Below are 15,080 nucleotides of genomic sequence, written 5' to 3'. Positions count from 1 at the left end.
CAAAGTCCCTTGGAGAGTCCCCGGGTCTACAGGCTATTCGAGCAGTAATTTCTACTTTGAATTCTTGAAAGAAATCCAGAATGTTCATTTTCTTCTTTCTTGTTGAAGACTTCAAATACATTTGATTTGGGGTTGGTCTGTTTTGTTATTATTGTTCTGTTTTCAATCTTATCTTTGTATGTTCTGTGAACACAGTAAGCCCGGACATAAGTTTGGCATTTGAGGCCTTTTTTCCCCCCCTCAAACATTTCTAAAAGCAAGTAAAATCATTTTTGTAACCAGCTGCAAAAGCTTTTATCATCCCCCCCCCCCCCCAGCTGAGGACCGAACCCAGGGCCTTGTGCTTGCTAGGCAAGCGCTCTACCACTGAGCTAAATCCCCAACCCCAGCTTTTATCGTTTTTAAAGAGGAAGGGTGTTTGTTTGTTTGTTTGTTTTTTGTTTTGTTTTTTTTATCCTTTTTTCCACTTCTGCATCATTACCTGAAATAGAGTGAGCTGTCTGAACAAAGCAGGAAGTGAGACATATACTAACCAGCAGCTAAGTGCTTCTAGTCTTATCTGGTAGTTGAATTTCTGTGAACTATTCCAGGTACTTACCCTTTTCAGTTAACTTAGTTCCAAATGCTTACCAAGATCAAGATACCTGATTAGGAAGTTTGAAGTGTGAGATGAGTGACTTGTTTGTGTTCTCTGCCTCATCTGTTTTATTTCATGATTCAGCTTTGATTTGTTGGGTTTTTTTTTAATGTTCTTTTTATTTGTTTTTTGTTTCCAGCAGTGTGAAAAGAATTCTAGGATTGAACAATACTGATTAGCATGGTTTTCCTTTTAACCTAATGAATAAAATATGTGCATACACCTTTAAAAATGCTGAAATGTAGATGTGTCTGCTTTTAGTTTAGACAGTGGTATCATTTGCTAGAGTTGGTTTGGTTTTTGTTTTGGTTGTCCCATTGGATATTCGGGTTTTGAAACAGTCTCATTCTGTAGCTCACAGTCTCCTCACTCGATGGGTGCTCCTGTTTCAGCTTCCTGGGATGCGAGGATTATAAGCATGTGCCTATTACATCACACCTGGATTAAGGATTTTTTTTTTAAGCTCTTTTTGTTTAATTGCTTTGTTCTGTTTTTAAAGCAAGATCTTAGTATGTAGCTCAGGCTAGCCTAAAATTGGTTATGTAACCAAGGCTGCCCTTGAAACTGACATCCTGTCTCAGCCTCCAGAATGCTGGAATTATACGTGTAAACTATAAAAGCTGCTGTCGCCGCCTCAGCCACCTCCTCCTCCTCTTATTCTTCCTCCTCCTCCTTCTAGAAACAGGTTTATCAAACCATGTAGTAGAGATGTAGAAAATACAACTAGGGTAGTGAGAGATGCTCAGTGAGTAAAGGTACTTGTTGGGCAAACCTGGTGCCCGAGTTCACTGTTGGAACATGTGTAAATGTGAAGGGAGAGAATTGACCCCGCAGAGCTGTCCCCTGACATCCACACATGTGATTTGACAGATGCACACTCCCTCCCTACTTTAATAATAGCAACAGTTTCTAAATCTTGTCAATAGAAGCTAGGATTTAAGAGCTTTGTTAGAGCTTATTAAAAATCTACGCTTAGACTGGATATCCTCAATTATATACTTTACTTGATGAGTTAAATCCTTTAGGGTGAAATAAACTCTGAGTCTTACTTACACTGGTGACTTTCTAAGAAGTCATCAGTTAACATTCATTTTATCATTTTCACCTTCATACCTTTTAGTTAGCTCTACTGACGATAGAAGTCTTATAATTAGTTAAAAAATCCTGAACCAGAACACAAAATCTAAACAGATACAATTCATATGACTATAAGTTTATTATGATTTCTTCTAGAATGGTGAAATATTTCATTGGAACCAGCCTTGGTGCTAAATGGAGTAGTATAGTTAATTAGTTATAAAATGTAGACCCCAGGTCTGTATGCTTCTCAGCCATTCATTTCATACCATACGATTTCCTATGAATTATGAGTGAAAACCCAGTACTGGGCATACCTTTAGTCTCAGCACTCAGGAGACAGAGGCAGGTGAATGTGAGAGTTTCAGGACATCCAGGACTACCCAAAGAAGCCCTCTCCGGGGAGGGGAAAAAAAAGGAGGAAGAGGAAGATCTTTCTTTTAAAAAGAAAATGAAATATTAAAATAAAATGTTGCAGATGTTCTTAGATTGTCTTCATTCTTGTGCTTCCTTTGATAATCAGCAGCTAGTTCTTTGGTAACTGGAATCATGCCTTTTTATCTAGTGCTTAGCACAGCATCAAGAACATCGTATAATTACAGACTTAACTGTGAAAAGGATCATTGATTCCTAAAGTTCTCGCTTGGCTCTTATGAAGTACACTTTCCGACGTCTCTGGATTGAATACCTTTTTGTGTATCATTATGTCTGAGCACTTGCTACCCTTGCTGGTGCTCTGCTGTACCACTGCTGGGAACATTCAGCCTCCAGCTCCCCCACATACCCCAGCAGGGTTTTCCTAAAAGATCTCATAAAACTGCACACCTTGTGTATGCCACTGTGACTATGCATGTGTACCTACAAGGAGCCCTGCAAAGACCCTAAGGGAAGTATTTTCTTTGATATGAGTCCTTTCTTTTAGAGCTTAATAAAAAAAAAAGACAAACAACCAAGCATTCTTGGTGCTTTCCTTTGTCCAATGTACAAATTTCTTACATGTTATTGCCAAAAATAAACAAACCCCATGTATGGATCATGAAATTGAAAACCCTAGAGGAAATTAGCCATAATAGTGAAAACAAAAGACTACTTGGTTTGTTGTTGTTCTAACTAGATTTCAGTAGTCACATACTATTCCTTTTCTCTCTATCTTACTGCATGTGGTCAGGGTCTGGACCTGTTTCCAAGTTCTTGCAATCTTTTTCAAGGAATTGAAATAAGCAAATGAAGATTTGCAGTGAAAGAAAGCTTAATTAAAAGGCCCTGGGTTCGGTCCCCAGCTCCGAAAAAAAGAACCAAAAAAAAAAAAAAAAAGAAAGCTTAATTAAAAAATGAAACCATTTTGCAGATCAGAAAGCAATACAGTCGCTCTTTACAGCTGGCCACAGGAGTGAGAATAATCAAGGGCTCCAGGTTACTACCTGTGGCTGCTTTTATGGTTTCTATAGGAGAGAGGAGTTTGGATACTAAGGGCTGGAGCCAAGTGTTTTCCTATTTTGATTGACAGGCTTGGGTTATGTATGTAAGTCTTTGGACAATGGCATGTCCCATCCCATGATACTTTAGATTTTATTCATACTTATGCCTAATTATTCTTAGTCATAAGATGGTAGATAGGAGATTTTCCCCAAAGTTCACGTAGAGGTTACAGTTTACTTTATTGGAAACACACCTAAAACTAGTTAGGTCAGATTCATTTCCTATCTTCCCTACCTCAAAGGGGAGTTTTTGATGATTTGCCAAAGAGAGAGAAACTTACTTGGAGTGAGTGGGAGTCCTAGTTGGCCTAAGGGTTGCTAGGTGGACTGTTAGAAGAAAGGGACATATGTGTGCTTAGCATCTTCCAGTTAAGGGTTTTAGGTTGCCAAGTACATTGACTTTAAAAGAGTATATGTAGACAGAGTATAGTAGTGAAGGCTTTTAATCCCAGAACTCTGGAGGCAGAGGTGGGGAGATCTTTATAAATTTAAGGTCACACCACTTTACATAGCAATTTCAAGGCCAGCAAGTGCTGTATAGTGAGATCCTATTTCAAACAACACACATGCTTGTATAGCCCAAGCCAAATGGAGTTCCAGGTTGCAAAGCTATTCCTTATGCTTGTCTGCCTTATGCTCATTAGAGCATTCTCTGGAATTTTGCCTTTCTACCTGTCTCTCCATTATTCTCTTATTTGCAGAAGAATATAGAATACCATTTTTTCAGTACTGGGAATTGAACACAGGGCCTTGTGAATGCTAAGAAAGCATGCTACCACCACATTTTATCTCCAGCTCAAGAGGCCCTTTTTCCTTTGTTTTCGTTTTTTGTTTCTTGGAGATGGGGTCTCATTTAGCCAGGCTGGCTTGGAGCTCAGATGTATAGAAAGGATGACCCTCTTACCTTGTCTTTAGTTAGGTTTTCTTTTCTTTCTTCTTTTTTTCTTTTTTTTTAAGATAGATAGATAGATAGATAGATAGATAGATAGATAGATAGATAGATAGATTGATTGATTGATTTAGAGCTGAGGACCAAACCCAGGGCCTTGCGCTTGCTAGGCAAGCGCTCTACCACTGAGCTAAATCCCCAACCCCTAGATTTATTTTATATATGTGAGTACACAGTCACTATCTTCAGACACACCAGAGAGGGCTTCGGCCCATTACAGATGGTTGTGAGCCACCATTTGGTTGCTGGGAATTGAACTCAGGACCTCAGGAAGAGCAGTCAGTGCTAACTCTCCAGCCCTAGTTAGGTTTTCTGTTGCTATGAAGAGACACCACAACCATAGCAACTCTTATAAAGGAAAACATTTAATTGGGGCTGGCTTACAGTTCAGAGGTTTAGTCTGTTATTGTCATGGCAGAAAGCATGTTGGCAAGCAGGCAGACTTGGTCTTGAAGAGGCAGCTAAGAGTCCTACATCTTGACCTGAAGGCAGCAGGAAGTGACAGTGACTCTTCTGAGATCTCAAAGCCTACCCACTAGTGACACACCTACTCCAACAAGGCCACTCCTGATAATAGTGCCACTCCTTATGAGCCTGTTGGAGCCATTTTTATTCAAATACCCATGTTGTGGTAATAGCTAACCTCCATACCTCTACCTCCCAAATGTTTGGGATTTATAGGCATTCACTACCACACCCTACATCTACCTTTCACTCAACCTGTCCACATCCTTGTACTGTTTTTTTTCTTTGGAGGCCTTTCATTTTTCATTGTATGTCTATGTTTGTCAAGCACTTTACCACTGAGTTATATATCCCCAGTCATTGTTTTTAGTGATTTTTTTAAAACATGTTTTTACTGGGGTGGGGGTACCCCATAAATCAGAAGAGACAATTTACAGGATGTTGACTTCTCCCACTGTTCTAGTTACAGAAATTGACCTTGAGGTATCAAGCTTGCTGGCAAGTGCCCTTTCTCACTGAGCCATCCCCTTTGCCCTTTTGTTTTTATTTTTTAGCCCAGACTGTCTTTCAATTAACAGAAATCTACCTGCCTTCAAGAAAACTACTTATTTATTTAATTTTTTGAGACAGATTCTGCCTATTATGTAGCCCTGGCTGTCCTAGAACTTCCTAGGTAGACCAGGTTGGCTTCAAATTCACAGATTTGCCTGCCTCTGCCTGCCTTCAGAATGCTGGGATTAAAGGTATACATCACCCTCCAGGCTCTTTAACAACATTTTTAGGCTTATTTTCATCATTAATTTTTAAAATTGTGTGTATGTATATGTGAGGAGCAGGGGGAGGTATGCACACATGAGTGTAAGTTCCCTGGAAGTCCAAGGGTTGGATACCATGATTCCGTGTAGTTAGAGTTACAGTCAGTTGTGAGGGCCTCTGCCCAAGTCCCCGTGGGAGCTGGGAACTGAACTCCCATCTGTATGCGCAGTGTGCACTCTAGCTGCTGAGACATCTCTCCAGCCCCCTTAGCTCATACTTAACTGTTCCTTCTTCCTTTCCAGCTGGATTACTATAAATTCTTCACAGTTATATTACTCAGTTTTAAGCAATATCTAAAATGTACCTTTACTACTGCTTGCACATGCATATTTTAAGTCATTGCGAGATAGAGTAGTTACCTGAATGAACTAGATGTTATTGTGGAAGGCACAGTGTAACATAAAAGCAGGAACGCTGTATCAAAGATGGTGGTTTTTTAAATGGACAGACTTTGCCTTGTGATTTATATTGCACTGAGATAACCTAATAAGTCCTTTATAAATATGCATTCTTGTTCAAACATTTCTAGGAGTGAAGTGAAGCTTTAAAAAAATAAATAAAAAAACAACTGTCCCGAACTAGGAATCGGTTGAAGGATACAATGTTGGCAGTGCTTGCTTGTACCCTCCTTAGGACCTTGGCCTCTTGTGTAGGTGGTAGACAGTAAAAGGAGGTACTGAGCAGTTGTGCATGGGGAGGCACAGCCCTAAAGTTGATTCCATTCCAACACAGATACCTACATAGCTGGTGACAAGTCCAGATTCTCAGGCAGCATCATAATTGTTGTTAAATCAAGGTAGTGATCTTTTAAACTTTTTTAAACATATCACCAAAAATTATTTCATAAAATGTGCTAAAAGCAATTTGAGAATCATGGCTTTAGAAGCTGAAAGATGATGGAAATCCCCATGGCGATGCCAGGAAGACTGGCTCCCTTATGAACTTTCTGCTGTGGACACCGGGCACGCATGTGGTGCATGTCACAAAATACTCATACACATAAACTAAATCTTTTTGAGAAAAAAAGCTTTGTGCTGTGACAGCTCCCTAGGACAGTTCTTGCCTACAATATTATTTCTAGTGATTCTTTCAAAAGCAAATTTCTAGGTTCTGTCTAGATCTATTGAGTCAGAATTTCTGGAAATCAGTGGTCAGGAATTTATTTTTATTAAATGTTCTAATGATTCTTAATAGAGTCAAGAAACAGAGAACCTTGCTCTGGCTCAAATCTTAATTCTTACCTATTTTGCTGCCTTCAGGCACTCATATTTGCTAGGTTGAAAATACTAGTTATGAAAATGAAATAATACTAATGAATACAAAAGAGGCTAGATTTTTCCCCCCCAGCTATCATAGGCACATGGGAAATTATAATTTTGGCACACTGTTATATTTTTTATGGTGTGTGTGTGTGTGTGTGTGTGTGTGTGTGTGTGTGTGTGTGTGTTATCCATCTATCCATGTAGCATTGTGTCTTAAACCTAAGCCCATGTCCATGCTGTGGAAGTGCTGTACCACTGACCTGTGTATGCAACCTTTTTTGAAAATTTTATTTTTATTTTGTATGGTTTGCCTGCATATATGTATTTGCACCGCATGTGTGCCTAGTACCTGCAAGAGTAAGAACCGGGAGAGGGATCTCCTGAAACTGGAGGTTACAAACTATTATGAGCCACCATGTGGGTTCTAGGAGCTCTCGTTTTTTTACTTTTTATTTTGAGACATCATTGAACATTTAAAATGTACCTCAGTGCAAAACAAAGAATTGCTTAGGAGGGTTTTGAATTGTGGTCTCTCTGCTTGTCTCCTAAGTAGCGAGCTGGATTAAACCTGGCCTTTCAAAGTTTAAACTTTTTGAATCTGAAATTAGAACCAGGCAAGTTATCTGTGTGACCCAAAAAATTTTAATGACATCTTCTTCCATAATAGGTATACAATAAAGTGCGTTACTAAGTAAAGTCTTTGGGTAATAGCATTTTTCGCCCTTAGCTAAGCTAATTTGTTATTGCATTACTAGCGGGGAGCTTTTACCAGGCTCCAAGGAGACTCTTATGTCTCAAAATTTTGTACCTTACAGTTCCTTCTGCAGTCATCATACCCTTTTTAATTTTTTGAAGACAAGATTACTATTTATCCTGGATGGGCTCGGACTCACCATTTCTTTTCTCTGACTATAGGCATGTACCAACACATATTCCACCACACCCTCCCCTGTTCTTTCACTTGTAATTTCCCCAAAAAGACTCTAAAGCATGTTACAGAGTCTAGCTTTAAAATCCTACCTTCCTCTCCTTGTAGCTTTTTTCACCCACCTAATCCATATGTCTGTTTCCTGCATCTTAAGCTCTGTGTCCTTTATTCTCTATACTTTGATTTGGCAGTTTTTCTTCACAGTTATTGTAAGCATCTTTAGGGCTGGAGAGATGGCTTGTCAGTTAAGAGCACATTCTATTGCAGAGGACCTCAGTTTGGTTTCCAGCACTCACTCAGAGGCTCACAACTGCCTATAATTCTAGTTACAAAATAGCCACTACTTCTAGACTATGTAGACACAAACACCCATGAGCACATAACCACATATATTTACACAAAATTTAGAATAAAATGCATCTTTAAATATTAAGTAGTTGCTTTTAAGTATCCCTTCTTAAGGGATATTGCTTGTGTAAGTAAGTGTCTTTGCTAGCCTTGGTAAATATTAAAGATTGGAAAACTGAGTTACTTACTGTGTTAATCTTGTGTTATTTGTATCCACTGTGATAATTTGCAACTCATATTAGCTGCCAGTCAACCTTGGCAGCATGTCAGAGTGTTGAGGAAGTTTTGTAAAAGCCAGCCCCAACCAAATCTTACATTTCTGCCTATTAAGAGAGCTGTCACATCAAAATCTCTGCCAGTAGAACCCAGCCATCTGCCCATTTAAGTCCCCTAGTGATTTCAGTGTTTAAAGCAAATGAAATGTTTCTTTTCATTTTTTACTTTTCTTCTTCTTTTTTTTTTTTTAAAGGTTTATTTATTTCACATATGTGGGTTCCCTGTCACTCTCTTCAGACACACCAGAAGGGACCATTACAGATGGTTGTGAGCCACCATGTGGTTGCTGGGAAATGAACTCAGGATCTCTGGAAGAGCAGTCAGTGCTCTTAACCTCTGAGCCACCTCTCCAGCCCCTGGATAGTTAAAACAGTCCTCAATCGATGTGCATAGGATTATACTCACAAATAAAGAAACTAAATCCAAGTAATTGAATAGGAAAGATGCCATGGGAAACAGTTTGATTCCCAGCAACTTCAAAGGAAGTAAAATTAGTTTAGGGGAGGAGGGTGTATGTTTACTTTAGAATATCATAAACATATGCACTGGATCCTAAAGGCCAATAGTGATTCTCACAGTTCTGTGACCATCCAGCGCAAGCTCTTACTGCTGACCCTGCCCCTCTGAGCTGGAGTCTGCTGACACTATAATCTCAGGGTGGTGCTGGGAGGCGCTCTAATTAACCTAGTTACGTTTCTCAAAATTATGCCTAGGTTAGACCTTTTCTCTTTCTCTCTCTCTTTAGCATTTTTAGTAGTTAAAATGTTTTATGAATTTTTTTAATTTTTGTTTTATGTGTATGAGGGTTTTTTTTAACATGTCCCAACAATTTTTCTGTCTTTCTGTTCTGCTTCATTTCTTTAAATATCCAGATAAATCTACTAATTAGACCATCAGGTCCTTTCCATTCTTCTGTCCATGCTTATTGCATTTGTGATGACATGCCTTTTCTTAACTTTAAATGAACAATTAAGATACATGCTTAGAAATCTTATCAAAATTCTGGATGTTTTAGAGCCTACAATGAAGATGATCTTCTCCTAACTCAGTGCTTAGAGACATAAATAAAAATGGTTGGAAATGATAGTTATAAAATAGACAGCTGTTGTGTTCTGTTTGAGACAAGTCCTGGCTGCCCTGGAGCTGACTGTAGACCAGGCTGGTCTCACACTCAAAGAGATCCCCAACCCCTGCCTCTTGAGTGCTAGAATTAAAGGCAAGTACCACTAAGTCCAGCTTTTTCCCTTTTCTTTCTTATGCTTACCTATGTCATTTTTTAGACAGTATGGTATGAACTTGTATAGTACATAATGGTGACTCCTATTAAAGAAAACTTATTTGGTACATGTTAAAAATAGTAGGAAACTATGTGAGATTGTGGCCACAGAGGAAAGGTCATGCTCAGTGAGGCCAGCTGGGATTTCTAGCTCAGGCAGCAGAGATTCGGGTATTGTAGATGGAAAACAATTAGAAAGAGCCATCGAAGGCCAGCCAGCTCTTGCTGAAGGCAGGCCAAGCTTGTATGCAACAGGGCAGAGGAAGGTAGCACTTGTTAGGTAGCAAAGGTGGGCTGGTTCTTGCTGAGCTCAAGTCAGGCCTGCCCTGGTCTGTTTTTTGTTTGTTGTTTTTGCATTTCATTTTGAAATATCTGGTAAATCTCCAATAAACTGTCTAGGACAGTAAGTTTTACAGATGTAAATTCCAAGCTGTTATAGATAAATAAGTAGGGAAAGTAGACAAATTATTTTGTTTTAAAGTAGCACTTATATTTTTAAAAAATTACCAATTCTAGCTGTGTGTATACCCTTAATCTTGAAAATTGGCTAAATGAAATACACAACACACATTAAGCTACAGAACCTCCTTATCAAATTTCTCTGCCCTCTTTTCACCTTGGCCTTAACCTTTTCCAGGTCCTCTCAACCTGGGAGATAGCCGAAGACAACCCAGCTCCTAAGACCCTCTGACTTCCACAGGAGCACCTCACGCACACACACACACACACACACACACACACACACACACTCATGCACGCGCGCGCGCGCACACACACACTTAAACAAAATAAGAAAAAAATTAAAAATCAGACCATTCAGGCAAAGCATCTTTTGTTTTTGAAAAATGCACATGCCTATAATCTCAGAATTTAGGAGACTGGGGCAAGATCACCTCAAGTTCAAAGCCACATAGTGATTTTAAGGCTAGCCTTGGGATCATACTGAGGCCTTGTTTAAATGGATGGATGGATGGAACAAAGGAAGAGGGGGAGAAAGGAAGGCAAGGAAGGAGAGAGAAAAGCAGCAGCAGTAGCAGCAGCAACAAAGTCTAGAAATTTAATCCTGGCACTGAGGGGGCAGAGACAGGCAGATCTTTGCTTGAAGATGACCTGGGGGCATACTGAGTGAGTTCTAGGCCAGCTGTATGGTGATACTTTGTCTCTAAACTACAGACAAAATAAGAGAGCTATATTGTATAAAGTGACACTTATCTGTCTGTAATCCTAGTACGTAGGCACTAGTAAGATAAGGTAAGAGAATTGCTGAATTCAAGGCCAGCTTGTGTGTGTGTGTATTACATCCTAAATGACTTCAAATGTGAAAATCCCCCTTAGGGAACAGCACTGACTTCTATGCAAACAGAGCTTCCTACCAGGATAGAAATAAAGTTCATTCCTTTCAAGAAATGAAAGCCATCTATTTGTTCCTGATATTTCTGGGAAAGGAGTAGAATAAAAGCAAGCAAAGTGTAAAGGCATTGTTTTTGACTACTGTTTTCTTGAAGTAGATATGCTATTTGAAAATATTTAAAAGGAAAAACTGAGAATATGTTACTACGATTAGAAGCAAGACATTTAGAACTTTTTGGCTCATAAAAGTGTTGTTTCTTCTAATTTCTGGGTATCCGAAAGACGGCGTGGTGGAGAATATACGGTAACTATGATACTATTATGCAAAAGTTTTCTGAAAAAGGAATTAAGCCCCAGGTAATGCAGGTGGAGTCAGGAGTATTTGGAGTTTAAGATCAGAGGAAGTAATTTCTTGGTAATTTGAATGGTTTATTCAGTTTAATAATTTAAATCATCAGTTACCTCTATTGTAACCAGTTATGGTAATAATAATAATTAGCATTTATTGAGCTGCTCCTATTTAAATATTCTGATACAATCTTCATGAACTTACATGCTAGCTAAACAAAGCACTCTACCACTGAGCTACATCCCTGTTCCAGAATAATTCTAAGCAATAAATACTGGCCTCCTTTAGGGGGGAGCTACAGTTTAAAGAAATGTTAATAGATTAAAATTAAAGCCAGGCAAAATGGTACACACCTGTCATTCCTGCACTTGGTGGAGACAGACATCCAGGCCACCTGAGCTACAGGAGCCTCTTATCCCACGAAACAAAATTAGGGAAGGAGGCTCTTTTCTTTTCCTCTTCCGGGCCGGTCCTTAGAGGCCTACAATACAGCCTCTAACAAAACTAGGCTGTCTTGAACCCTGGCAATAGGATTGTTTACCTTTACACCAGAAGGTCAGGAAAGCACCCTAATCCGCATGTGGCATATGCCCAGGCAGACTGCAAGGGGTTCGTGCTGTGAGACCCAAAGTCCTTTTGAGATTGCCTAAGACAAAGAAGTACATCAGCAGGGCCTATGGTGGCTCCATGTGTGCCAAGTGTGACCGTGACAGGATCAAGCCGACCTTCCTTTTTTTTTTACTATAGCCAAATGCCTAGATTTTAGTTTCAGCTCCACCCTTTAGACTAGGCACACTCTCAAATCATGGTCTCTTTCCTGCTTACTTTAGTAAAGAACAAAAGAGAAGCTTTAAGGAAAGTTGTGTGAACAGAAGAATAGGATTCATTTGTTTGCTTTAGTAGAAGGTATTTGCCAGGCCTTAGTTTTAGGTGTACAGCAATAAGCAAACATGACAAGTTCTTTACATTCTTGTGCCAGAAGTTTGTATACTGTGACCCCCATGGGGCAGATCCAGCCTGCCATTTGCTTTTACAAAGCCTGAAACAAAACCAAAGAGTCATATCTCTTGATGTAAAAGTTTCATGAAATACAAATTTTAGCACATAAAGAAGGCTTTTGATCACAGTCATGTTTGTTCATTTTGTGGGACAGAAAAGATGTGTATACCCAACCCTGAAGCACTTACCCTCTGCCTCCTGCGGTAGCTGTTTGCTGGCCCGGCTCTGTGCTATATACATTCTTCTGGAGGAACTGGGCAATAAACAGTTTATCTTTAGTGATGACAAGTTCCTTGAAGAAACAAAAGCAGATAAATGGGTGAGAAATGAATGGGTAGAGAGAGTATAACAGCTATGGTTTATATAAAGTTGAGGAACATACTATATTAAATAAATAGCATTAAAAGAGAACTTTTTCTGGTAGTGCTGGGGATCTATACATACTATGCTCACCATTGAGCTAAAACATAGAACTTGATGACTATGTACCCTTAGACAGTGGTTCTCAACCTTCCTAATGCTGTGACCTTTAATGCAGTTCCTCATGTTATGGTGACCCCACCACCACTGTAAAATTATTTCCATTGCTACTTCATAACTAATTTTGCTACTGTTATGAATCATAATGCAAATAGCTGATATACCAATGGTCTTAGGTGACCCCTGTGAAAAGGTTGTTTGACACCCCATGAATCACAACCCACAGGTTGAGAAGCACTGTTCTAGTAACTTAGTTTTGGCAAAAACAAAGACTGCAAGTAGCTCTGAGACAGGTTCAAAAGCTAAGTAATAGAAAATAGAGTCGAGGAAGAGGAGCTTATAGGTCATTAATCTGATTTTAGTATTTAATTTAGACTGGGTATATAAATTCTTACTACTTTGAGCTAGTTTTATGCCATTGCTTTCAAAGGGTGAAAAGTTGATGTTGTCAATATTCTTGGTGGTCTCAGATGCTCGGAGGTTGCTTCTTTGCCAGCACTTGAACAGAAGTCAGTACTGCTGCTTGATGTTGTTCTCGTTGTTGTTGCATACGTGAGCTCCTTTCAGCGTAAATGGTTCAGTGGACTGCGAGCTCATGGTGAAGGAGTGACCTTTTTACCTCCCTTGCTGCCTGCTGTCAGCATGTTGACAATGCCCCATTTCAGTCTTTTGCCTTCCTCGATCTTTTTTATTTTGGGTTTATTTATTTTATGTGTATGAGTGTTTTTTGCCTCATGTGAATACACCCTACGTATGCGATACCCACAGAGACTAAAACAGGACCTCAGAACCCCTGGAACTGCCACATAGGTGCCGGAAACCGAGCTGGGTCCTGTGCATGAATCTGAAGTGCTCTTAACCCCTGAGCCCTCTCTCCAGCCTTCTTTATTCTGTTTTTGAGACAAATCCCACTCTGGAGTTGAGTCTGGCCTCAAATAGCAATCCTCCTGCCTCAACCTCCTGCGTGCTGGTTTTAGAGTTATGAGCCACCACATGCGGCAGCTTGGTTCTTTTTAACTGATGTCACTTGTCTTTTATTCACTGTTATTTATTTAATACAATACATTCCTAACTAATTTTGAGTTTTTCTTTATGTGCCTTTGTTGCAGTAGATGTTAAATCTAAGAGATTTGAAAAAGAAAAAAAAACGATTAACTTTAAAAAAGAAAAACAATATATTTTTGTTAATATAAATAAATTGCTTTTTAGCATAAGTGATTAATATTAGTGGTGTTTTATAACCCTCTCCCCAAAAGGAATTACTATGAAGAGTTGCATGTTGACATTTTGCCACTCTTAATATCTTTAGTTTATTCCTTTGTATGTATTGTTTCCTTGCCTGAAATGCACACCCTGTCTCTCTCATCTACTGGGTCTCGAAATCCTGCACTAATACTGATGCCTGCCTTTGAAGACTAACATGCCCCCCCACCCCCTCCTGTGTGCATAGATAATGGTACTGTCCTTTATGCCCAGTTGTGCACTTAACACACACTTTCTGTATGACTGTGTGAGTGTCAAATACTCAATGGCAGTGTCGATTTCTCCACTGTAAGTCTGTTTACTGACACTTTTCTTCCTTTAGGCCGAGAGGTTAGGCTGGCTTCCAACTCACAGAGACCCAACTGTCTGCCTCCTGAGTGCTGGGATTCAAGGTCTAAACCACCCCTCCCCACCAGCTGGAAGATGTGTTTTAGGTGAATTGTTAATTGGCATATACTTACATTTGCAGTATAAGCACTTTGCCTGCCTGAAAAGAGGTTCACATTTCTCTGGTATCATGAAAAACACACTTGCAGAAGGTGATATAACCAACCACTAGGCTCATTTGCCACAAATAAACAATGATAACAGATTTGCACTGGACAGTGGTGGCACACACCTTTTAATCCCAGCACTCAGGAGGCAGATGCAGGCAGATCTCTGTGATTTTGAAGCCAGCGTGGTCTATGTAGTGTACTCTAGGAGAATCAGTACTATATAGAAAAACAAAAACAGATTTTATTGTTCAAAAATTATACTAATTTCTTGATTTATTTATACCAGCAGTCAATGAGTATTTAATATTTCATGTTCATCAACTGTTGCTTTATATACTAAGGAAGAAATATACTAGAAAATCATATTTCAACATTCAGTCTTTTGGGTTCTTTACACAGTAACTCTGGCTGGCTTAGATGTGTCTGTGTCATCCAGACTGTCTTTGAACTTGGGGTGATCCTCCTGTCTCATCCTCCCAAATGCTGGGATTATAGGATTAAGTGCCACTACATTCACAGCTACATTTAGACTGTTGGTTTGTTTGTTTTGTCTTTTTATTTATTTATTTCAAGTTCTCCTGATGGCGATTTAATTTTTAAACCATTTTATTTACTTGTTTAGAGTGGGTT

At 39.3% G+C, this 15,080-nt stretch overlaps 1 protein-coding gene and 1 long non-coding RNA gene across 2 annotated transcripts in view; one reads left to right on the top strand and one right to left on the bottom strand.

The window, feature by feature from the left end:
- The window catches only part of Capza1 (capping actin protein of muscle Z-line subunit alpha 1), a 45,053-nt gene that overhangs the window by 3,599 nt on the left and 26,374 nt on the right, over window positions 1-15,080 (top strand). The window lies entirely within an intron of this gene.
- LOC147996478 (uncharacterized) lies at window positions 3,929-13,823 on the bottom strand. The gene is made up of 2 exons (XR_015676723.1): window positions 10,240-13,823; window positions 3,929-6,806 (listed from the first exon to the last, which is right to left on the bottom strand). It is a non-coding gene; the product is annotated as an uncharacterized LOC147996478 (long non-coding RNA).

The sequence above is a fragment of the Rattus norvegicus genome, chromosome 2, assembly GCF_021556685.1.
Source record: "Rattus norvegicus strain SHRSP/BbbUtx chromosome 2, alternate assembly SHRSP_T2T, whole genome shotgun sequence".
NCBI classification, from domain to species: Eukaryota; Metazoa; Chordata; class Mammalia; order Rodentia; family Muridae; genus Rattus; species Rattus norvegicus.
This window is presented reverse-complemented; position numbering and strand designations above follow the sequence as displayed.